At 44.2% G+C, this 25,839-nt stretch overlaps 5 pseudogenes; 4 read left to right on the top strand and 1 right to left on the bottom strand.

Annotated features, from left to right (window-relative positions):
- Positions 1 to 12,691: 12,691 nt before the first annotated feature.
- Positions 12,692 to 12,810, bottom strand: LOC143943043 (5S ribosomal RNA; annotated as a pseudogene).
- An 8,700-nt stretch (positions 12,811 to 21,510) lies between these two features.
- Positions 21,511 to 21,629, top strand: LOC143951306 (5S ribosomal RNA; annotated as a pseudogene).
- A 322-nt stretch (positions 21,630 to 21,951) lies between these two features.
- On the top strand, positions 21,952 to 22,070 carry LOC143954530 (5S ribosomal RNA; annotated as a pseudogene).
- A 748-nt stretch (positions 22,071 to 22,818) lies between these two features.
- On the top strand, positions 22,819 to 22,937 carry LOC143948851 (5S ribosomal RNA; annotated as a pseudogene).
- A 2,011-nt stretch (positions 22,938 to 24,948) lies between these two features.
- On the top strand, positions 24,949 to 25,067 carry LOC143955289 (5S ribosomal RNA; annotated as a pseudogene).
- Positions 25,068 to 25,839: the final 772 nt, after the last annotated feature.

Genomic DNA, 25,839 nt, shown 5'->3' with positions numbered 1-25,839 from the left:
CCAGCTGGTTACTGCGGCTTGGTGGCTCACTCCTGATAGGACGAACCCTGCCACCTTGGTTGAGGCGGCGGTGGTGAAGTCACTGGAAGCGCTGAAATTTTTACTGTATCGTGGCCCAAAAGCAACATACCCGCTGACCCCCTCCATGCGCACCACGTTGCGTGCATGGGGGGCAGGACTTAAACTTGAAAAATACCCTGCCAATGCACTTTCTCCAGCTGCCCCCTTGTGGTTGAACCTCACCCTAGAGCAGTTTTACAAACTACCTGAACCCCATGCTTGGACTAAGTTTAACGTTAAAACAGCGGACCAAATAATTTCCGACCAATCGCTGGCCCCATTCCCCAAGTTGATTTCTGACTTCAACGTCCCGCATTTTTTTAGATATCTACAACTCTCCCATGCCTTCAGATGCCAGTTCTCCGGGTCTCCCCCCCAGGTTGTCCAGTCCGGACCTCCTCACGTCCAGATGTGAAAATAAGCCCACCTCGAAACTTTACTCCCATTTGATAACGACCTAGCTCCCTACCTTGGGAAAACTCAGAGACAAATGGGTGCGTGACATTCCCACCATTGATAATGATGATTGGGATGACATGTGGGACTTCCCTTTCAGATCCCTGGTCTCCCTGAGAGACCGGCTAATACAGTTTAAGATGGTCCACCGAGCGTATTTCACCCCATATAGATTGCACAAAATGAACCCCGCTTCCCCCCTGGGGTGTTGGCGTTGTGGGACAATACCGGGGGACTTCACTGATATTTTTTGGACCTGCCCGGCCATTGTCGACTATTGGAAGGAGATACTGAGGGTCATTGCACAGGCCACCTCCATATCGCTCCAGCCCTCCATAGAAATTTGCATACTGGGCCTGATAGATCATATTATTCCCACTGTGGCGCGACGCACCCTGGTTGGGCTTCTCCTGTTCTATGCCCGCAAGGTCATAGCCCTCAGCTGGCGTAAGCCAACTCCTCCTCCTCTCTCCCTGTGGAAAAAATTGGTCAACGGCAGCATGCCTCTTTACAAAGACTGCTATGTTAATAGGGGTTGCCCGCAAAAATATGACAAGGTCTGGTCCAGCTGGCTGGCCGACGCCTCCACAGCCTCTGACCCGCAACCTACTTAACAAGTTACCTTTTGCTAGTAAACTGGAAACTGCACCAGTGGAAATGTTGTTTGTCTGAGTAGCATGTTTTAACTCCAAGTTGTCCTGCTGCACATGGAGTCAGCTATCTGTGGCCAATGAGGTGCCTTAGACTCTCCGTCATATTCTGTATGTACCAAACTGTCTTGTATTACAACTCTGTATACACCACGCCTGTAACTGTAGTCGTGACCAATGTATGTGTTCTTTTTTGTTTGTTAGTTTGCTTGCTGTTGTTTACTGCCTAAATCTTAATAAAAAGATTTGCAAAAAAAAAAAAAGGGTATACAGAGAGGCTCGTGAATGCAGAAGACGGGCTTGTTTATACAGAGAGGCTAAAGTGTACAAAACACAGGCTAGTGTATATAGATAGGCTAGATTATACAGAACAACGTCCTAGGTATGCAGAGATGGAGGCTAAGGTATACAGAGAGAGAGGCTAGAGTATGCATACTTGCTAGTGTATACAGACGGACTAGTGTATACAGAAGACCTTTCTAGTTTATACAGAGAGGCTAATGTGTACAAAAGACAGGCTAGTTTATACAAATAGGCTAGATTATAGATAAGAAAGTCCTGGGTATGCAGAGATGGAGGCTAGGGTATACAGAGAGAGAGGCTGGGTTACACAAAGGCTAGTGTATGCAGACTTGCTAGTGTATACAGACGGACTAGTTAAGACTAGATAATGTATAAAGAGATGCTAGTGTATACAAAAGACAACCAAGAGTAGACAGTGAGGCTCGTGCATACAGAGGAACGGCTACAGAGAGGCTAATTTGTACAAAAGACAGGTTAGTTTATACAGATAGGCTAGATTATACAGAAAAACTTCCTGGGTATGCAGATATGGAGGCTAGGGTATACAGAGAGAGAGGCTGAGTTACACAGACTTGCTAGTGTATACAGACGGAATAGTGTATACAGAAGACCGGCTAGTTTATTCAGAGAGGCTAATGTGTACACAAGACAGGAAGGTTAAACAGAGGTAGAGGCTTTTTTACACAGAGAGGCTAGTGTATGCAGACTTGCTAGAGTATACAGACAGACTAGTGTATACAGAGAGGCTATTTTATACAGAGAGACTAGGGAAAACAGAGAGGCTAGTGTACAGAGACAAGCTGACAGTGAGGCTGGGGTATAAAGAGAAGCTAGGTTATACAGTAGACAGGCTAGTTTATATAAACGACAAAATTGGGTAAACAGAATACAGGCTGGGGTATAATGAGAGGCAAGATTATACAGAGAGGATAGGGTACACAGAGAGGCTAGTGTATAAAGACGTATACACGAGACCTGGGTATACCGAGAGACTAGGTGTATAAAAGACAAGCTAGACCGCCTGGGGTATACAGTGAGGCTATTATAATTGGAATGAGGCTGGGGTAATAAGAATGGTTCGGGTATACGGCGAAGTACAGCCTAGAAAAGAAACAGAAAACAGAAAAGTCAAACAAGGTAATACAGATAGGCTAATGTTATTCCCCTGAGCCTAGTGTATACAGAGAGGCTAGTGTGTACAGATAGGCTTGTGTATACAGAAGACAGTCTGGGGAATTCAGTGAGGCTAGTGTATGCAGAGAGGCTGGGACACCGAGACTATTGTAAAAAGAAGGCAGGCTAGTGTATATAGATTATGGGCACGGAGAGATTATTGTATACAGAAAGGCTAGCGTGTAAAGAAGACATGACTTTATTTTTTGCTAATGCAACTACTTCTGAATCATGTAAAGCGTTACAGTGCTTTTTTCATTCTTTGGTGCTGTTAAAAGTTCAGTGGTGTGTTGTCAGTGGTGATATCAATGTGACAGTTAATGTGGAGAACTACAAATATACAAAATAGAGCAAAAAAGTGCTAAGTTTATTTTGTTAAGTCATTGACTGATAGACGTTAAGTGATTGGCCATTATTGGTTTGGCAGTACATTGTTTTTTGTTGTTCTGGTAGCACTGAGAAGATGTTAGATGAGTGATACTATTGCAGAGATACCGGCTAATATCTTAATATGTGCTGCGTGTAAGGTAGAAATAAGATGGTTTTGTGTGAGTTGGTTTACCAGGATTTAGAGATAGTAATGTGTTTATTCTAATAATAAATATAGCAAAATTACTCAGATTAATATTGAGACAGATATACAGGTCGGGTTTAAGTGGAAATACACGAAATAACAGCAACGACGTGTGTAGGTTTTTATCAATCAGGTTCATTACGTGTCTTTAATCATGTAGTGAATATCCCCCACATATAGCATGAGAATGAGAAAGGATAATAACTGGCAGAGGATGACATGGCAAAAAGACAAACTGCATTAGAAATGTGAAAGTGAATTAGAGATGAAATGTCAATCCCCATTGGTTACTTACAGGTAACCATTAATACAGTTAACACGGCTACGTACAGAAAAGTGTGAGCTAAGCAGCTAAATATTACTTAATATTACAGAGATTAAGTATTGAAGTTGAAAAGAGATTTGAAGCGTTAGTAGCCTCAAAATGACTGAGAAATCATTTCATTACTCTAAAATGTAAAAGTTATCCCGGTAGCACTGATTGGACTGATATTAGATGAGTGATCGTTGTAGTACAAATTCAGTTTCCTATAGCAGAGACTGTTTTCCGTTTCTACTGGTTATCGGCATAATGTAACAGTAACCCTGAACATTAATAGTGATAGACATTAGGATGTATGCTTGATGCTTTATTACAGAAATGCAAGGGTGTACAGAGAAGCTGGTATATATAGAAGACTACAGCATACAGAAGAAAGGCTAGTGAATACAGAATACAGACTCATGTATGCAGATAGGCTTGAGTATACACAGAGAGGCTAGTTTAAAGAGAGGCTAGTATATACCAAGATGTTAGTGTATACAGATAGGACAGTGCATATAGAGAAACTAGTGTGTACATAAAACAGGCTTGGGTATAAATCAAAGACTACAGACTGTATACAGAAGTATACAGTAGTATACAGAGAGTCTAGTGGGTACAGAAGACAGGCTGGTGTATACAGAGGTGTTAGTTTATACAGAGAGACTATTGTTCTAGTGCTCTATTTTGCATATTTGTAATTCTCCACATCAACTGTCACATTGATATAACCACTGACCACACACCATTCTGACTTATTTTGCTTTATTTATTATTAGAAATACTATCTCAAAATCCGGTTAAATCTATTCACTTTGATGAGGTCTACCGCTAATTGTACGGTAATGCAAAATTTTCACAAAACTATCCATTTGCTACCAGACAAGCTGTACATACGAAGAGCAATGTAAATATCGCTCGCTAAACAGTTTTATGGCTTTTCTGACATTAACTGAGTATCTCTGACTTTAACTGAGTATCTCTCTGCACTAGGATTGTAATAATAATAATAATAATAGAATTGTGTAATGCAAAGATCAACTAGTCTAATATAAGCTTTCTCAATGGTACCGACTTATCCTTTAAATTTAGACTAACGAAACAATTTTCGGCCATGCTCAAGCTAAGCTTTCAATCTCCTACCGTTGAAACAGCGATACTTCCTCCCTGCAACATTAAGCCATTTAAATGTCCTATTGGTCGCCTATATTATACAACTCTCTGAAAAGCATATATATAGCGAATAAAACTAGTCTTACATCTTAATAAAACAGTTTTATTGCTCAACCAGTATCAGCTGTCATGACACAAGCAAATAAACGTTTTTATTTCACTGTTTGACTCTCTTTTCTGTATTACTTCTTTTTCTCCACCCTAACTGTCACAGTTAAAACACAGTGACAAAACATTCCTTTTTACCGCAGCAAAATCTGAGAAAAGCAGTGTAAGCCGTCTTTCTGCCATATGCTTCAGAAAATTAATGTACCGCTTTAAAATCCATATCAATGCCACATACTAATGTAAACCATCATACAATTTTAACATTTACTGATATTAGATTACGATTATACTAGTGGAAAAGGACCGTATAATGGAACTGTCAAATTAATCATAATCTCATTGATTAATAATCTCATCAATCAGACGAGATGACACATCTGATAAATTTACGATTTTCTCAACGATTTACTCAACGATTTAAACTTAGATTTTTTCAAGCTAAATCAATTTAATCTTAAATAATTTATACTATATTCTACTGTACTCTTAAATAATGTACTGTTTTTCTGTATTTTAGCCGTGCTCATATTTCGTGTTATGTTGCAACCATCTAATCTCATTGCTATTCCGACATTCTGCCTTAATGATACTTTGCAACTATCCCTTGATCCCTTTTGTGTATTCACTTTATCTCGACATATATATATACTGCCTCAATATTTTCCTAATTTGTTTTGCTATACTTATTATTCTATTATAGAGATTACTATCTCTAAATCGTTGTAAACCTAACCATAGTTACAATGTCTACAGCTAATTTTACGTTAACGCAAAATTCACACAAAACCATCTTTTAAAAACGTTTTACACACTGCACATTAAGAGTAATGCATCCATCTCTCGTTACCTCTATGAAATGGGATTCTCTTTCTGACTCTATTTTGTGTATTACTTCTTCTCCACATTAACTGTCACACTGATAACTTTTTGTAACACATAACACTGGCAATATATTTTTTAACAGCAGCAAAATGTGAGAAAAGCAGTGGGACGGTTTACTTGATGTAGTAGTGGTTGCAGTAGCAAAGGATAGCAATAAAGCTTGATTACATTTAATAACACATAATGCAACTATTTTACATTCACATCAAGCATACATCCTAATGTCTATCACTATTAATGTTCAGGGTTACTGATATGCCGATAACCATTAGAAACGGAAAACAGTCAGTGTAAGCCGTCTTCGTGCGTAACAAAATTTATGGAACGATTTACACGTTGGAATTTTCAAGCTACAACAATTGACTCTTAAACAATGTATACCCTTTAGCTGCTTAGCTCACGCTTTGCTGTATGTAGCCACGTTAACTGTATTAATGGTTACATGTAAGTAACCAATGGGGATTGACATTTCAAGTCTATCTCACATCTCTAATGCAATTTGTCTCTTTGCCATGTCATACTTTGCCAGTTATTACACTTTCTCATCCTTAAAGACACGTAAGGATCCTGAAAAAAGATAGAAACCTAGTCACGTCGTTGCTGATATTTCATGATTACAGCAATCATCTCATCTAATTGCTATTCCGACATTCTACCTTGGTATCACTTTGCAACGCTCTATTGAACAATGTAAAGGTAAGCTAGATACTTTGTATATTTCCACTTAAACTCGACCTGTATATACTGTCTCAATATTATCCTTTCTAATTTTGCTAAATTCGATTATAGAGTTTGCTATGTCTAAATCCAGGTTACCTACTCACCTTTATTACGTATTCTGCAAATTTTAAGATAATACAAAACAATCTTATTGCTTCTTTACACGCCGCACATATTAGGAGTAATACAATGCTACCGATGTGAACAGTTTAATTGCTCTTCTCACCTTTATCTGGTATCTCTCTGCTATAGGAAACTGAATTTGTACTACAACGATCACTCATCTAATATCAGTCCACTCTGTGCTACCGGGATAACTTGTTGATCTCTTTTTAACTGCAATACTTAATCTCTGCAATATTAAGTAATATTTTGCTGCTTAGCTCACACTTTGCTGTACGTAGCCGTGTTAACTGTATTAATAGTTACCTGCAAGTAACCAATGGGGATTGACATTTCATCTCTAATTCACATTCACATTTCTAATGCCAGTTATTATCCTTTCTCATCCTTATGCTCTATTTGGGGTATATTCACTACATGATTAAAGACACGTAATGAACCTGATTGATAAAAACCTAAACACGTCGTTGCTGTTATTTCGTGTACTTCCACTTAAACCCGACCTGTATATACTGTCTCAATATTAATCTGAGTAATTTTGCTATATTTATTATTAGAATAAACACATTACTATCTCTAAATCCTGGTAAACCAACTCACACAAAATCATCTTATTTCTACCTTACACGCAGCACATATTAAGATATTAGCCGGTATCTCTCTGCAAAAGTAAACGTAATGTGTAGATCACTCATCTAATATCAGTCTTCTCAGTGCTAGCAGAACAAAAAAAACAATGTACTGCCAAACCAATAACGGCCAATTACTTAACGTCTATCAGTCAATGACTTAACAAAATAAACTTAGCACTCTTTTGCTCTATTTTGCATATTTGTAGTTCTCCACATTAACTGTCACATTGATATCACCACTGACAACACACCACTGACCTTTTAACAGCACCAAAGAATGAAAAAAGCATGAATGAAAAAAGCGCTTTACATGATTCAGAAGTAGTTGCATTAGCAAAAAATAAAGTCCTGTCTTCTTTACACGCTAGCTTTTCTGTATACATTAATCTCTCCGTGCCCATAATCTATATACACTAGCCTGCCTTCTTTTTTACAAATAGTTTCGTTGTCCCAGCCTCTCTGCATACAATAGCCTCACTGAATTCCCCAGACTGTCTTCTGTATACACAAGCCTATCTGTACACATTAGCCTCTCTGTATACACTAGCCATTCTTCTGTATACACTAGGCTCTATTATCTATCCTATCTGTATACACTAGCCGGTCTTCTGTAGACATTAGCCTCCCTGTATAAACTAGCTGGTCTACTGTATACACTAGTCCGTCTGTATACACTAGCAAGTCTGCATACACTAGCCTCTCTGCATACCCAGCACGTTCTTATCTATCATCTAGCCTCTCTGTATACACTAGCCATTCTTTTGTATAAACTAGGCTCTATTATCTATCCTATCTGTATACACTAGCCTGTCTTTTGTACTCATTAGCCTCTCTGTATAAACTAGCCGGTCCTCTGTATACTCTAGTCCGTCTGTATACACTAGAGAGGCTTGGTTACACAGACTTGCTAGTGTATACAGACGTATTAGTGTATACTGCATACTCTAGCCACTCTGTGTAACACAGTCTCTCTCTGGGTACCCTAGCCTCCATCTGTGCATACCCAGGACCTTCCTCTGTATAATCTAGCCTATCTGTATACACTAGCCTGTCTTTTGTACAAATTAGCCTCTCTGTAGCCGTTCCGCGGCTTCCGCGCACGAGCCTCACTGTCTACTCTTGGTTGTCTTTTGTACACACTAGCATCTCTTTATACATTATCTCTCTGTATACCCAAGCCTCTCTGTATATACTAGTCCGCCTGCATACACTAGCAAGTCTGCATACACTAGCCTCTCTTTGTAACCCAGCCTCTCTCTCTGTATACCCTAGCCTCCATCTCTGCATACCCAGGACGTTCTTCTCTATTATCTATCCTATCTGTATACACTAGCCGGTCTTCTATAGACATTAGCCTCCCTGTATAAACTAGCTGGTCTACTGTATACACTAGTCCGTCTGTATACACTAGCAAGTCTGCATACACTAGCCTCTCTGTATACCCTAGGTTCCATCTCTGCATACCCAGCACGTTCTTATCTATCATCTAGCCTATTTGTATACACTAGCCTGTCTTTTGTACACATTAGCCTCTCTGTATAAACTAGAAAGGTCTTCTGTATACACTAGTCCGTCTGCATACACTAGCAAGTATGCGTACTCTAGCCTCTCTCTCTGTATACCTTAGCCTCCATCTCTGCATACCCAAGACGTTCTTCTGTATTAATCTAGCCTATCTGTATACACTAGCCTGTGTTTTGTACACTTTAGCCTCTCTGTATAAACTAGCCCGTCTTCTGCATTCACAAGCCTCTTAAACCCTTTTTTAGCCGTCTGTGTAACCAAGCCTCTCTAGTGTATACAGACGGACTAGAGTATACAGAGGGCCGGCTAGTTGGTACAGAGAGGCTAATGTGTACAAAAGACAGGCTAATGTATACAGATAGGCTAGATTATACAGAAGAACTTCCTGGGTATGCAGAGCGCTCAGCTTTAAGGGATGGCCAACGTGAGTAATATAAGGGACACTACTCACCCCCCCCCCACATCTACTAGATCTGATTTTCATCCCCTTTCCCTCTCTGCCCCGGTCATCTGGTGGCAGTTTTATGGACTCCCTTGCCCCCACCCATTCATAATCCTTACCAACCTTTCCTTCCGCTGCTCACAGGAACACACTGGATGACTTGTCTAATTAACCAACTGTACAAGACAGCGCTATCATCCTGGAGGAGGCTTTACCCCTCACTGTTTGGGTGGTCCCTTCCTCCCCCTGGATGCTCCACATATACCCCGACGACATTGTCGGAGGGGCACCACTTGACAGGACATGGGGCTGTCATGCCAATGGCATCTCCCATTGTAAGAAGGGATGATGGCCCCAACCCCTTAGCTGCAGGTTCTTTCATGTACAGACCAGGGCGGCTCATCTTCCCTTCTGGAATCTTGACCTTAGAGGGGGGGTTGCACTTTGGGGGGTCTGAGTGATACTTAGTGCGCTGTACTGGAAGGGCTTGACATTCCCGCATATGTGTCCCCAACCCCGGTTTGCGCCCCTCCCCCCCTCTGGCCCCCACCTACTCTTTGCCGACATTGCCTTCTGCAGCTTTCGGGAACACCCTGGATGACTTATTTATTGAGCCTATTGGTACGAGACACTGCTTCCCTCCAGTTTGACTCTGGACCCCCCTGGAGGATTTACCCCTTACTGTTTGGGCGGTCCCAGCCTCCCTCTGGATGCTCTACACAGCCCCCGATGGCGATGCAGGAGAGACACTAATTGGCGGGCCCCAGGACTGCTGCTCGGGTGAAGTCTCCCATTGGATGGAGGGACGGTGGCCCCAGCCCCTTGCCTGCCGGATTTTCCATGCACTAACCAGGGCTGCTCCTCTTTCATCTTGATGTGGTGACCATGGAGGGGAGGAGTTAAAATTTATGGGGTCCGGGTGGCTGCTGGTGTGAGTGCGCTAAAGGACTTGACATTTCCGCATGTTTGTCCCCTCTCCCTAGCTTCCCCGCCTTCCCTCCCCCCTTCCCCCCCTCCCCCTCTTCCCCCCCTTCCCTCCTTCCATTCCCTCCCCTCCCTCCTTTCCCCCTTCCCTCCCCCCTTTCCCACCCCCTTTCACCCCTTCCCCCCGTTTTCCCCCCTTGCCTCCCCCTTTTCCCCCCGGGGCATGGACGGGGGAGAGGGGGTAAGGAGAGGACAATCTGCCAAAGGGAGAAATGCATTTGTTCGGGGGCTGCATGTACTTTTGGGGTATGGGACGGGGGTGGTGTATCCCATTCTGTGATGCCTTTTCTGTTGTGACGGGCTCCCTCGTGCATGCCTACGTTTAGGGCGAGCCAAGGAGACCCCTCAGTGCTGATAGTTATCTGCTCAACCTCGGTTTTGATTATACTATTGTTTTTTGGTTCTATGATGTTACTGATTGTCTTTTATTTGCATACCGGTATCAGACGTGACATTTACCACTGCCAGGACTGGGGGGACTGGGATCCGGGGGCTCCCTCTCCGACCTGTCTACCCACCAACCCAAGTAGGACGGCGCTTTAAACCCAGTGTACATCTGGTAAGCGCTATAGCATAATTGTGCTGTTTTAGTATACCCTTCCTGTACTGTTGAGTGCAGACAACCCTTAATTTCCCTCTCCCCCTGGGGTTGAGGTGCCCAGCCTCTTTTTCCCCTTACCTTTCCTTCCATTTGCCCTTCCTTTCTCCCCCTTAGTTCCCACCATCCATTACCTACCCAATACCTACCTTGGTTCAACTTTCTTTGCTTTTCTCTGACGTCCACCTCCCCCTCCCCGAGGAGCGATGGCAGACTCAGTCAAGGTCACCTCTCTAAACGTTAAGGGACTGAACTCCCCTGAAAAACGGCGGATCCTCCTGTGAGAACTGAAGACTTTCCGTACTGATGTGGCCTTTATACAAGAAACACATTTTAAAAATACTAGCCTCCCCTTTCTATGGTCGAGATCCTTCCCTCAGGCCGCGTACACACGCGGGGACTGTTCGCTCAACTTTGTCCGCTGAACAGTGTTTCGGCGCACAGTCCGCTCGTGTGTGGGCTTTCAGTGGACAGTTTCAGCGGACAGTCTGCTGAACAAAGTTTTTCGGAAATTCCGAAAAACTGTCCAGTCCCCTCGTGTGTAGGCTTGTTCGTCAAACTAAGTTCCGCGCATGCTCAGAAAGGATTTACACGCAGAAGTTTGCATTGCAGTGTATAGGACGTCGTTTTCTAGTCCCGTCGTACGTGCCGTTCACGTCATCGCGCACGGTTTCAGCGGACTGTTCGTTCGTCGTGTGTGGCCAAGTCCGTCCATGCTAATTTTGAGCGGACTGTCCGCTGTTTGACGGACAAAGTTGAGCGAACAGTCCCCGCGTGTGTACGCGGCCTAAGGTCTACCATTCTACTAACCCCTCCTCTAAGACCAAGGGAGTCTCCATTCTGATCTCTAGCAGGCTCCCCTGGGTTCTCCAGGATTCTCTGGTGGACCCTGGGGGTCGATATCTTTTTCTTAGGGGCCACATTGGAGAGCTCCTTTTTACATTTGCCACTGTGTACGCTCCCAATGATCACCAAGACACGTTCCTCAGAACTACCCTGCACAGATTATGTGACTTTCGGGAGGGCCAGTTGATATTAGGTGGGTTGACACTTCTGCCTCTTGCTCCTCGCTCCCCATTTCCTCTAGAAAGCAGATTACTAAGTGTTTATTGAATGACCAATTAGTTGATGTCTGGCGTCTGCAACACTCCGGGGAAAGGGACTACTCTTTTTGCTCTTCCCCTCACAAATCATACTTTAGGATAGACTTCTTCTTGATTCCACATGACCAACTGCACTTGGTGAGCTCTTCCTCCATCGGCCATATTACTTGGTCTGACCACGCTCTTGTAGCCCTTACCTACACCCTCTATAGGGCCATAGGTGATCTCTTTGGGCACTCTCAACCCTCTTGTTAAACACCAAGATGGTCACCTTGGGAAACAAGCGAAAATAAACAGGTCAACGCCAACAACATACACAGATGGTCTCCCATACAGGTATTAACCAGGCCGTACGCTGCTAGGCCTCTGAGATCAGATGAGATTGTACGCTTTCAGGGTGATGTGGCCAAAGGTGTTCTATTCAGACACTCTCAACCCTCTTGACAAATGATGGTCATCTTGGGAAACAAGTGAAAAAAAAACAGGTCAAAGCCAACAACATAGACCCTGGCGGTCTCCCATCTGGCCCTAACCCTGCTTAGCCTCTGAGATCGGGCGCTTTCAGGGTGATGTGGCCTTAGGCGACCGCTTCGGACATACTCAAAACTCTTGACAGATGCTAAAATGGTCACCTTGGGAAACAAGCGAAAAAAAAACAGGTCAAAGCCAACAATATAAAAAGATTCCTATAGCACCTGTAATTAGGTACTATCCAGGCCGGACCCTGCTTAGCCTCTGAGATCAGATGAGATCGGGCGCTTTCAGGGTGATGTGGCCGTAGGAGATTTCTTTGGGCTCTCTCAGCCCTCTTGACAAATGCCAAGATGGTCACCTTGGGAAACAAGCGGAAAAAAAAACCATGTCAACGCCAACAACATAAAAAGAAGCCTACGGCACCTGGTATTCCCAGTCGTTCTCGCATCCAGTTACTAATCAGGCCCGACAATGCTTAGCCTCCGAGATCAGACAAGATCGGGCGCTTTCAGGGTGATTTGGCCGTAGGCACTTTCTTTGGGCACTCTCAACCCTCTTGACAAACGCCAAGATGGTCATCTTGGGAAAAAAGCAAAAAAAAAAAAACAGGTCAACGCCAACAACATTAAAAATAGGATTTTTATATACAGCTTACCTGTTAAATCCTTTACTTGAGAGTACATCACGGGACACAGGAGCTTCATTACATAGTGGGTTATATAGGCACCTCTGGTGATTGGACACTGGTTAGCCCCCAATTAAGGAGAATTCCTCCCCTATATAACCCCTCCCATATGGGCGGCACCTCAGTTTTGTAGCAAAGCAATAGGAAACCACGTAAAATCCAAGAGGGACGGGAGCCCTGTGTCCCGTGATGTACTCTCAAGAAAAGGATTTTACAGGTAAGTTGTATATAAAAATCCTATTTTCTTGATCATACATCACGGGACACAGGAGCTTCATTACATAGTGGGATGTCCCAAAGCAATGCTCAGATTGAGGGGAGGGAGACAGAGATCATAATATATAGACCGCCAGGGGAGGGCTGGCAGCCTTAGGCCTGGGGGGCAAGTCTAGTCAAGTGGCCCATTAATCCACGAATCAGCTCACCATCAACAGTGCCCATCAATGCAGCCTCACCAATGCCCATCAATGCAGCCTCACCAATGTCCATCAATGCAGCCTTACTAGTGTCTATCAATGCAGCCTCATCATTGCTCATCAATGCAGCCTCACCAGTGCCCATCAGCTCAGCCTTGTCAGTGCCCATCAATGCAGCCTCACCATAGCCCATCAATGTTCAGTGCATGGGGATTAGAGAGAGAAAAGCTGCTGGATAACACAGAGCGGAGATCTCCCGCTTACCCAGTGCGGCTTCTGTCATACGAAGTCGTGCCTCCTGGACCAGGTTCTATGATAGATGTCACCAGTGTGCTCTTTATCATAGGACATCCTTGGCTTCCTGGCGGTACACTGAGGTACACGTCACGAGGAGCCGATGCACGTACCCAGTTGCTGTGATGTCTGCCGGGCACCCGCAATCGCTCATGACAGAGCAGGAATGTGGATCTGTGTGTGTAAATACACAGATCCACATCCTGTCAGGGGAGAGGAGACAGATCGTATGTTCCTAGTATATAGGATTGGTCTCCTCCCTAGTCAGTCCCATCTCCCCCACAGTTAGAATCACTCCCTAGGTAACACATTTAACCCCTTGATTAACCCCTTCCCTGCCAGTGATATTTATACAGTAATCAGTGCATTTTTATAGCACTGATCGCTGTATAAAAGTCACTCGTCCCAAAATAGTGTCAAAAGTGTCCGATCTGTCCACCGCAATGTCACAGTCACAATAAAAATTGCAGCATTACTAGTAAAAAGAAAAAAATAATAAAAATTCCATAAATCAATAACTTATTACTGCTTATCGCAATTTTTTTTACCAAAAATATGTAGAAAATTACACATCAGCCTAAACTGTTAAGGCTTAAGTTGGCATATTATAGCAAAAAGTAAAAAATATTGTGTTTTTTTTAACCAGTTCCCGACCAGCGCACGCCGATGTACATCGGCACAATGGCACAGGCAGGCATATTGGCGTACAGGTACGTCCAATCTGGTTGGGACCCCTGTGAGTCCGGTCATGGGTCCCGCGGACTCAATCGCCGCGGGCATATCTGCGATCGTCTCACGGGGCGGCTGAACGGAGAGATGCCGTTGTAAACAGCATCTCCCCGTTCTGCCTAGCAACAAATTACGCTGATCTCTGCTCCGTGTGATTGGAGCAGAGATCAGTGTTCACTAAATGAAAGCCCAGCCCCCCCCCCCCCCCCACAGTTAGTAACACACCCCTAGGAACACTTAACCCCTACACTGCCACCCCCTGGTTAACCCCTCCACTGCCAGTGCCATTTACACAGGAATCACTGCATTTATATAGCAGTGATTGCTGTATAAATGACAATGGTCCCAAAAATGTGTCAAAAATGTCCGATGTGTCCGCCGTAATGTCGCAGTCACAATAAAAATCACTAATCGCTGCCATTACTAGTAAAAAAAAAATATTACTAAAAATGCCATAAAACTATCCCCTATTTTGTAAACGCTATAACTTTTGCGCAAACAAATCAATAATCGCTTATTGCGATTTTTTTTACCAAAAATATGTAGAAGAATACGTATCGGCCTAAACTGAGGGAAAACATTTTTTTTTTATATATTTTTGGGGGATATTTATTATAACAAAAAGTAAAAAATAATGCGTTTTTTTCAAAATTGTCGCTCTATTTTTGTTTATAGCGCAAAAAATAAAAACCGCAGGGGTGATCAAATACCACCAAAAGAAAGCTCTATTTGTAGGAAAAAGAGAACGTCAATTTAGTTTGGGAGCCACGTCGCACGACCGCGCAATTGTCAGTTAAAGCGATGCAGTGCCGAATCGCAAAAAGTGGTCTGGTCTTTGGCCAGTAAAATGGTCCGGGGCTGAAGTGGTTAAAGTTGGCACTCTTTTTTTGTTTAAAGTGCAAATAATAAAAACCGCAGAGGTGATCAAATACCACCAAAAGAAAGCTCTATTTGTGGGAAAAAATTTATTTGGGTACAATGTTGCATGACCGCACAATGAAAACTGACCTGGGCAGGAAGGGATGAAAATGCCGGTAGTGTATTTCTTCCAAAAAAAATTGTATTTGAAAAACAGCTACATAAATACAGTGTGACGTAAAATATTGCAACAATTGGCATTTTATTCTCTAGGGTCTCTGCTAAAAAAAAAAAAAAAAATTATATATATAGTGTCAAAAAAGGTTTAGGCATGAAGGGGTTAATAATATCAGCTCCCAGCTTGAAACAATGGGAAAGAAGTGAGAAATCTTCATAGTGTAAGACTTTTCTTTTTAAGAAAAAATAAAAAAAACACATTCACCAAAAAACTTACATTATCTCTGCTCTGTCCTCAGGATCAGCCTCATGGGGTGACAGTCTGCTCCCCCGCAGCCTCTCGTTTGTTCTCTTCCTGTGGTCAGGCTAGGGAATTTTTTGCGCCCAGGAATTGCTATTAGGCCACCGGGACTACATGTCCCACAATGCTTTGCAGCTGCTGGAGGCTCTGATGGGCTCCCTCCCTCTACCAATGAGGAAGCAGGGGAGGGAACAGAGTGGGCGGACGCTCACACAGGCTGCAGTGTTCGGAGGAGAGGAGGGGGGGGGAATCCCCAACACGAACTGACAGGTCAGGTTGTCTCTCACTCCACTGTCAGTGGATTAGTGAGTGCGACCGACGGGAGGTGCAGGAACAGAGCGGCCTCCACTACATAAGTGAGTGTGAGTGTCTCTTGAGTTTCCGTGCCCCTCCCTCTGCCTCAGCTTGCAGCCCCTGCCCTGACCCGAAAAGGAAAAAAAATCGTGAGCAGTGGCCGCCAGCCATTATGCATATATTGTTAGGGCAGCCTAGGGGGAAATTGCCACCCTGCCCCCCGGCCCAGCCCGCCCCTGTAGACCGCCAAGGACTGGTGGACCTAAACTGCAGCCTGCAGTACACTGCACCCAAAGGTGATATCCTCTTGCCCTCTGACATCCACCTGATAGAATCTGGTGAATGTGTGGACTGATGACCAAGTTGCAGCCTTACAGATCTGAGCCAGGGAGGCCTGGTGATGCACTGCCCAAGAAGCACTTACAGCCCTAGTTGAGTGCGCTTTCACTTGAAAAGGAGGGATCTTCCCTTTAACACTATAGGCCTGAGAAATAATCTGTCTAATCCACCTTGAGAGAGTGGATTTTGATGCCTCCTGGCCCTTCCTAGGGCCTTCCGGCAAAATAAATAAGCAATCAGTTTTCCTTATCTGAGCAGTTGCCTGATGATAGATACTGATTGCCCTTACCACATGCAAAGTGTGCAAAGATTCTTATTCTGCGGACTGTGGGTCCGGAAAAAAGGATGGTAGGATTACATCTTGATTCAAATGGAATCCTGAAACCACCTTAGGCAGAAAGGACCTGTTGGGACGCATTACCACCCGGTCCTTATGAATAATTAGATACGGCTCTTTGCTGGAGAGAGCTGCTAGTTCTGACACTCTTCTAGTCGTGGATATGGCTACCAAGAAAACCAATTTTTTAGTCAAAAGAACTAACGAAGCCTGATGCAAAGGTTCAAAAGGTTGCCCCTGCAAAGCTGAGAAAACCAAATTCAGAACCCATGAGCACACCGGAGGTTTGACTGGCGGCCTTATCCGCATAGCCCCCTGGATGAAAGCCTGCACCAGGGAATGCGATGCAAGTGGCTTCTGAAAAAACACTGACAAGGCCGAAATCTGCACCTTGATAGTGCTTACGGCCAAATTCATTTCTAGGCCTGACTGGAGGAAGGCCAAGATCCTGCTAATGACATACTTTCTAGGATGCCATTCCCTGAGTTCACACCAGGAAACATATGCCCTCCAGATTTTGTAGTAAATAAGCCTGGAGGCCGGCTTTCTGGCATTGACCAGAGTAGAAAGGACTGGCCCCCAAAGCCCACGGTCTCTCAGAATGTGGGTCTCAGCAGCCAAACCGTCAAATTCAGACTGTGTAAAGCAGGATGGTAAATTGGACCATGTGAGAGCAGATCTGGCCGGAGAGGGAGGATCCACGGCCTGCCTACTGCCAACTTCATGATCTCTGCGTACCACGGTCGCCTGGGCCAAGCCGGGGCTACCAAAAGAACCAACTTTGTCTCCCTCTTGACTCTTCCCAGGAACCGCGACAGAAGCGGACACGGGGGGAAGGCATAAATCAAATTGTACTTACCCCAGGGAACTGTCAGAGCATCCGACCCCTGAGCGAGTGTATCTCTTGTCCTTGACACGACCTTGTCCAGTTTTCTGTTGAACCTGGACGCAAACAGATCTACGTCTGGAGTACCCCACCTGCGACATATGTTCCAAAATACGGCGCGGTGCAGATCCCATTCTTCTGGGCACAACTGCTGGTGGCTCAGAAAATCCGCCTGCCAATTTTCCACTCCTGGAATGAAGACTGCAGAAAGGCATGGTACATGCCTTTCTGCCCAGACAAGTATGCGATTCACCTCTTTTTGAGCAACCAGACTCCTGGTACCGCCCTGGTGATTGATATAGGCCACTGCAGTGGCATTGTCAGACTGAACCCGAACAGGGAGACCCCGTAGTCTGAAAGACCAGTTTATGAGAGCCATATAAACTGCCCGGATCTCCAAGACATTTATGGGCAATAGATTCTCGATCGCAGACCATTTCCCCTGCGAGCACGTCTCCTCCAACACTGCTCCCCAGCCTGTCAGGCTGGCATCTGTCGTAATAATCTTCCATGGAAGAGGAAGAAAAGTTTTGCTTTTCAGCGAATTCTCGTTTGTAACCACCAGACGACACTCTTGCGTGTCCCTGGGGATAGACGCATAGGAAGATCCAACGACTGGGGCTTCCTGTTCCAAGCCGCAAGGATGCATCTTTGCAGAGGCCTTCAGTGGAACTGGGCGAATGGAACGGCCTCGAAGGAGGCGACCATTTTCCCTAACAGTCTCATGCACAACCGAATGGGGGAAGATCATCTGCCCAGAATTAGGCGCACCAGATCCCCAATGGCCAAGGCTTTTGGCCTTGGTAGAAACACCTTGCCCTGAGCGGTGTCGATAACCATACCCAGGTATTCCAACCTGGTAGCAGGCTGTAGGGATGACTTTTTATAATCCAACCTAGACGTTCCAGGTGTTCTAGCGTTCTGGTAACACCGTGGTTCAGGAGCGCTACTGTTTTCTCTATGAGAAGCAAATCATCTAGATAAGCCACATGACACACAAAAATTGGCACATGGAGATATGCATCCTTGATGTCTATTGATGCCATAAACTCTCCCCCTTGCAGGGAGGAGACCACAGTGCGAATTGACTGCATTCGGAAGGACTGGATGCGTAAAAAACTGTTCAGATCCTTCAGATCCTGGATAGGTCTGACACTTCCATTTGGCTTTGGAACAGTGAAGAGATGCGAGTAAAACCCTGAACCCTGTTCTTTTGGGTCCACTTCTACTATCACCCCCTGGGATAGTAAGTGATCTAAGGCCAGAAATAGCGGTCTTTGCTTTACTGGGTCCCTGGGGATCCTTGACCTTAGAAAGCGAGAAGGTGGAATCTCCTGAAACTCCAGCTTGTAGCCCAGAGATACCGAAGAGACCACCCACTTGTCCCGGATCTCTTCCCGCCAGGCTTCCGCAAACTGCAGGAGCCTTCCTCCCACTCGGCCGAGCGGGGGCGCCCCTTCTCAAGGAAGCTTTTGGGCTCTGCTTGGCAGGCTTTTGCCCCCCGGATTTCTTCTGCGCCTGGGCCCGGCCTTGAGCCTTTCCTGTAGAGGGGGGTTGAGAAGACCGTCGCCACTGCTTAGAGCTTGATGCTCCGGGAGAGAGAGAACGCCTAAATGATGGACGTTTTGACTGCAAGGAGAGTAGATTTACCCCATGAAATTTTTTGGACGAATTTGTCTAATTCTTCTCCAAACAAACTTTCCCCTTTAAACGGGAACCCAATCAAATGCTTCTTGCATGATAGCTCAGCTGTCCAATTCTTTAGCCATAGGGCCCTTCACATGTGTACCAACAGGAGAGACAAACGAGATGCTTGTTGGACAGAATCCAAAATCGCATCAATCATGAAACACAGAATTTGAGGTATTTCTGCATAATTCTCCACTTCCTCACTGGGAAGGAGGCCAAGCATCTGCTTAACCTGTTCCTTGAGGAACTGACACAACCCCACAGCTGCGACTGTAGGTTGCACTACAGCGCCAGTCATGGAAAAGGAGGCTTTTAATAATGTTTCCAGCTTTTTATCAGTTGGATCTTTAAATACCTGAGCATTATCCAAAGGACAGGTCAGGTTTCTATTCACGCAAGAAACAGCCGTATCGACAGATGGGACCTCCCATTTCTTGGTGAAACTTTCCTCCAGAGAATAAAGCATAGAAAACCTTTTAGGAGGAGCAAACAGTTTATCGGGATGTTCCCAATCCTCATGCAACAATTTATCCATTAAGGGATGAATTGGAAAGGAAAAGGCAGTCTGTGGGATTTTCCTGACTCCCAGGGAAGAAACAGAGGACGTAGCGATCTCAGCAGCAGACATTCTGAATGTGGTACGCACCAATTCAGTATAATACTGCACCTGTTTTCTGAGCGCCTTGGAGGAGGGGACTCTCTCCTCTTCCTCTGGTTCATCCAACTGCTCAAGATCCCTGTCCCAAGCTAGGGATCTCTCCTCATTGTCAGAAGTGTCATCTGAAAGAGGAATCTCAGCAGAGGGAGGGGGTCTACCCCTTTTCCTGCTGTCTTTCAGGGAAGCTGAAACAATATGTTTCTCCCTTCAAAACCCTCCAATGTAGCCCTAAGGGAGTCCTCAGTGACGTATATCGGGGCTGAAATATTAGGAGAGGCTGCAAAACCTGACAGGGGCACTGACTCATCCTGTGAGGCTGGCTCCAGTCTTGCAGGGGGGGGGGGGGGTGGTAACCTACAGGCATTTTTATAACCCCCTAGACCTAGGAAGTGACTTACCAGTGCCCTTGTATATCAAGAGGCTTCCGCGCTCTATGGCAAATAAGGTCAGAAGGCAAAATAACAACAGGAGCAGCAATCACTGTATGAGTTGGCTCTCAATGCTATATATACTTAAAACAGGGGGGGTTGTGTTGCGCTACCTTGAAAACCAAATAATATGAAAAAATAAAAATAAATCATTAATACTAGCAAAAACGAGTATCGGTGCAACTGAGTTTGTAAACTAAAACAGTGCCAAGTGCTTAAAAGTTATATGAAAAGTGCATACATGCATTTATACATAAATTAACTATTTAAAGGTGTCTCTGTGCATCATTCAGGTGTCAAAAATTCAGGGTACATTGCTAAATGCAATAAAACACATATCACCAAATAAAAAATAAAAAAAAAAAACAGTGTAAAATTGCAGTGTATATAAAATTAATTAAAACACGCAAAAAATAGACTAATTCCAACGGGAATCAATAGCAGCAAATTAGTGAGTTACGATAACATCAGTGAATCACACTAAAGTGTCCCATACATAGTCCAATCGTGCAATTTGAATGCAATAATCACAATCCAAAAATTAAAGTGCAATGTGCCAAACCAACTCTCTTCTGGTGATATTCCGTGCCAGTGATGCTTATGCTATATAATTACCTCGCAGCTGCAAGGTATGCAGCGAGAAACAAAGCAACTAAATTACAGAGAATGATCAAAGGGATGGCTGCAGAGCGGACTTCTGGAGATACCACAAACTCCTCCGATTTCCTCGTGGGTTATAAATGACAGGCAAGCTCAAAGGGATAAGTCAGAAAGGTCCACCATGGTGTAGTATTTCAAACCAACACTTTTATTTAAGATAAAACTTGTCTACTCACAAGAAAAACGGAACAGTACACAGTTATAACAATGGACCGGCGAGCGCCTTGCTCGGATGTAAACGTCACTTCCGGTTTCCTACGCGTTACGTCATCCAATGACTTCAACTGGGATCCCAGTTCTCATCTGATCTCAGAGGCTAAACAGGGTCGGGCCTTGTTAATACCCGGATGGGGGACCACCTGGGAATACTAGGTGTGGTAGACTTCTTCTTATGTTGTTGGCGTTGACTTGTTTTTTTTGTTTCCCAAGGTGACCATCTGGGCGTTTGTCAAGAGGGTGAAAAAGTGCCTGAAGAGATTGCCTACGGGCACATCACCCTGAAAGCACCCGATCTCGTTTGATGTTGGAGGCTAAGAAGAGTCAGGCCTGGTTAGTACCTGGATGGGAGACCACCTGGGAATACCAGTTATTGTAGGCTTCTTTTTATGTTGTTGGCGTTGATTTGTTTGTTTTTTTTCACTTGTTTCCCAAGGTGACCATCTTGGCATTTGTCAAGAGGGTTGAGAGTGCCCAAAGAGATCGCTTACAGCAGCAACACCCTGAAAGAGCCCTATCTCTTCTCATCTCTGAGGCTAAGAAGGGTTGGGCCTAGATAGTACCTGGATGGGAGACCGCCTGGGAATACCAGGTGTCGTAGGCTTCTTTTTATGTTGTTGGCGTTGACCTGTTTTTTTTTCGCTTGTTTCCCAAGGTGACCATCTTGGTGTTTGTCAAGAGGGTTGAGAGTGCCTGAAGAGATTGCCTATGGCCACATCACTCTGAAAGCACCCAATCTCATCTGATCTTGGAGGCTAAGAAGAGTCAGGCCTGGTTAGTACCTGGATGGGAGACCACCTGGGAATACCAGTTATTGTAGGCTTCTTTTTATGTTGTTGGCGTTGATTCGTTTGTTTTTTTCACTTGTTTCCCAAGGTGACCATCTTGGCATTTGTCAAGAGAGTTGAGAGTGCCCAAAGAGATCGCTTACAGCAGCAACACCCTGAAAGAGCCCTATCTCTTCTCATCTCTGAGGCTAAGAAGGGTTGGGCCTAGATAGTACCTGGATAGGAGATGGCGTTGGAATACCAGGTGCCGTATTCTTCTTTTTATGTTGTTGACATTGACCTGTTTTTTTTTCGCTTGTATCTCAAGGTGATTTGTCAAGAGGGTTCAGAGTGCCCAAAGAGATTGCCTATGGGCACATAACCCTGAAAGCGCACAATCTCTTCTGATCTCAGAGGCTAAACAGGGTTGGGCCTTGCTAGTACCTGGATTGGAGACCACCTGGGAATACTAGGTGCCGTAGGCTTCTTTTTATGTTGTTGGCATTGACTTGTTTTTGTTTCGCTTGTTTCCCAAGGTGACCATCTTGGTGTTTGTCAAGAGGGTTGAGAGTGCCTGAAGAGATCGCCTACAGCCCCATCACCTTGAAAGTGCCCGATCGTGTCTGATCTCTGAGGCTAAGCATTGTCGGGCCTGATTAGTAACTGGATGGAAGACCGACTGGGAATACCAGGTGCCGCATGCTTATTTTTATGTTGTTGGCGTTGACTTGTTTTTGTTTTGTTTGTTTACCAAGGTGACCATCTTGTTGTTTGTCAAGAGGGTTGAGAGTGCCTGAAGAGTTCGCCTATGGCCACATAACCCTGAAAGCACCAGATCTCGTCTGATCTCAGAGACTAAACAGGGTCAGGCCTTGTTAATACCCGGATGGGAGGCCACCTGGGAATACTAGGTGCTGTAGACTTCTTCTTATGTTATAGAAACAATATGGTCCAACCTATCCAGTGACACCGTGCAGAGATAGGCACATCATCTCCTAATAAATATGAAAATTACAAAACGGGGAAGGGGGATGGGAAGGGGAAACAAGGGAGATTTTTAAGCGGTGCAATTATAAACACTAATAGAACGAAATATAATAAAAATTAATTTATTCATATACATTAAAAAGCACTATAGTGTCAAATATAGTACGTAGAAATACAAAGAACAATGTACGCATTTTTACTGGACTAGAGGGATCCCGGAAATGCAAGTTGAAAGACTGATAGCACTCGTTCCCAACATGTTTCGCAACAAGCTTCTTCAGGGGAATGTGCAACTAACGATAAATATAATATAGAATTAATATACAAAGTAACATAAATCTACAATGTAATTACAAAGATACATAGATAAATATAGATATATATAGCAACCCAGGCATATGTGATCTAAACAAAATGGCGCTTACCACCTATCGACCAGCAACCGCAAACCAGGAATCAACACTAGATGAAGATATGTGCAACCGGCGTCACCGGTGTCACCGGCGTCACCGGCGTCTGACGTCACCGGCTCGATGCGGACATTCTGGAGAGAACACCGCGCATGTGCAGAGCCAGTTACGCTGACTGCCAGACTACATTTCCCATCATGCCACTAAGCTGGAGGTGGAGCTTCCAGCTGGGCAGTTGCCAACAGGGTTAACAATAGAGAGATGGCCATAATGGGTCTCTGGTGTTATAGAGACGGAAGTAGACAAGCCTGTATGCAAACTAGCCCTATCCCCATAATAGGGGTAACAGCCAGTGATCCACCATAACGGGTGTCCCCAAAGTCAATGACTCAAGAGGCACCCTGGGTGTCCGTATGCCCCCCAACCAAAAGGAAAAGGCTAATGGACCCACTGATTTGTCCCAGCGATGCAAAAAAAAAGGTATCGATTAATCCCGGACACGGCGCTAGCGATCTGTGGAGCGCCGCCCTGTGAACGAGAGTCATAGTGAACAACAGAGATCCCAATGTTTGTGCAGCATGATCCGCGAACACAGATACAAACAAACCAGGGTACCATGATAACTAGTTTATTATTAGACACAAAAGGAGAAAAAAATATCAATTATAATTACAGCAATGATCAAGTCAATTCATATGGTGTTATAACAAATCCAATAATGAAATAATAAAAAAAAAAAAAAAAGGGGGAATGGGGGGAGGGGAGGAGGGGGAGAAAAAAAGAAGGAAATTTCTTCATCTAAGTCCTGTTGTCAGGGAAAACCCAGAATGGGGGTTAGGGGAAAAAGTGGAAAAGAACACTGTTATAAAAATGATCTAAAACTGATATTTTCATTGAACCCCGGGTACTGGGTATCTTTTAAAGTGAAAATCCATTTGGCCTCGGTTTGTAAAAGAAACTTGTCAACAGAACCACCTCGTGAATTCAAGGGTATATGTGCCAAAGCTGTAAAACGAATCCAATCAGGGTCAAAGGAATGGTAAGTCCCAATATGCCTACTTATGGCTGTGACTTATTTAGTATAGGTTTAATATAATCCTTAATGCGGATTGAAAACAGTCGTTTAGTCTTACCAACATAGAAGCCTCCGCATCGGCATTGCGCTAGAAATACGATGCCGGGGGTGGAACACGTAACATGAAACTTAGGAAAAAAACAACTACCATTGGGTAGTTTCACTTTACAAGAGTTATTAATATACGGACACGTGTCGCATTGACCACAGGAATATGTGCCGAATTGTTTCAAAGAAGTGGATAATGGATTGTCAATAAAATGACTTTTAACTAAACAATCTTTTAGAGATTGGGATCTCTTAAAAGTAATTGCAGGTGAGTCAGTTATGTATTGATTTACAATAGGGTCGGCCTGTAATAAAGGCCAAAATTGTTGCACGATGGTCCGAAAGCATTTTGTTTGTTTACCAAGGTGACCATCTTGGTGTTTGTCAAGAGGGTTGAGAGTGCCTGAAGAGATTGCCTATGGCCACATCACTCTGAAAGCACCCAATCTCGTCTGATCTTGGAGGCTAAGAAGAGTCAGGCCTGGTTAGTACCTGGATGGGAGACCACCTGGGAATACCAGTTATTGTAGGCTTCTTTTTATGTTGTTGACATTGATTCGTTTATTTTTTTTCGCTGGGCACATCACCCTGAAAGCACCCAATCTCCTCTGATCTCAGAGGCTAGAAAGGGTCGCGCCTTGTTAATACCTGGATGGGAGACCACCTGGGAATACTAGGTGCTGTAGGCTTCTTTTTATATTGTTGGCGTTGACTTGTTTTTTTTGTTTGTTTCCCAAGGTGACCATCTTGGCGTTAGTCAAGAGGGTTGAGAGTGCCTGAAGAAATCTCCTACGGCCACATCACCCTGAAAGAGCCCAATCTCATGTGATCTGAGAGGTTAAGCAGGGTTGGGACCAGTTTAGTACTTGGATGGGAGACCGCCTGGGATTTCCAGATGCCGTAGTCTTCTTTTTTTTTTTTTTCACATCAATAGCATTTATTGAAAATAAAGGTGAAACAATAACAGGAGTTATAACATTACAATTGCGTTTGGTGGTACATAAAAAATACTTTAAGAATCAGCGAAATCTTGTCCTCTTGGTACACCTATTTGCCAGAGGCTATAGCTTGTACAATAAAAGCTACTCGATCGTCTAAAGCAAACCCCCTTCGTCTAGTATTCTTAACCAGTGAGGAAAGAATGTGAGTAAGCTCGCAGGTGCCTAAACCGCCTGTACCATACAGCAAAATGAACTAATCCTCCAGATAAAATCTGTGATTAATAACTGAAAGAAAGATCATTCAGAGTTGAAGGGAGCAGAGAGGAAAGATAAAAGAGGAAAAGAGGAAAAAAGAAAGAGAAGA

This window comes from Lithobates pipiens, unplaced genomic scaffold (genome assembly GCF_037356315.1).
Source record: "Lithobates pipiens isolate NorthernLeopardFrog02 unplaced genomic scaffold, aLitPip1_a1.2 Scaffold_10, whole genome shotgun sequence".
Classification (NCBI taxonomy): domain Eukaryota; kingdom Metazoa; phylum Chordata; class Amphibia; order Anura; family Ranidae; genus Lithobates; species Lithobates pipiens.
This window is presented reverse-complemented; position numbering and strand designations above follow the sequence as displayed.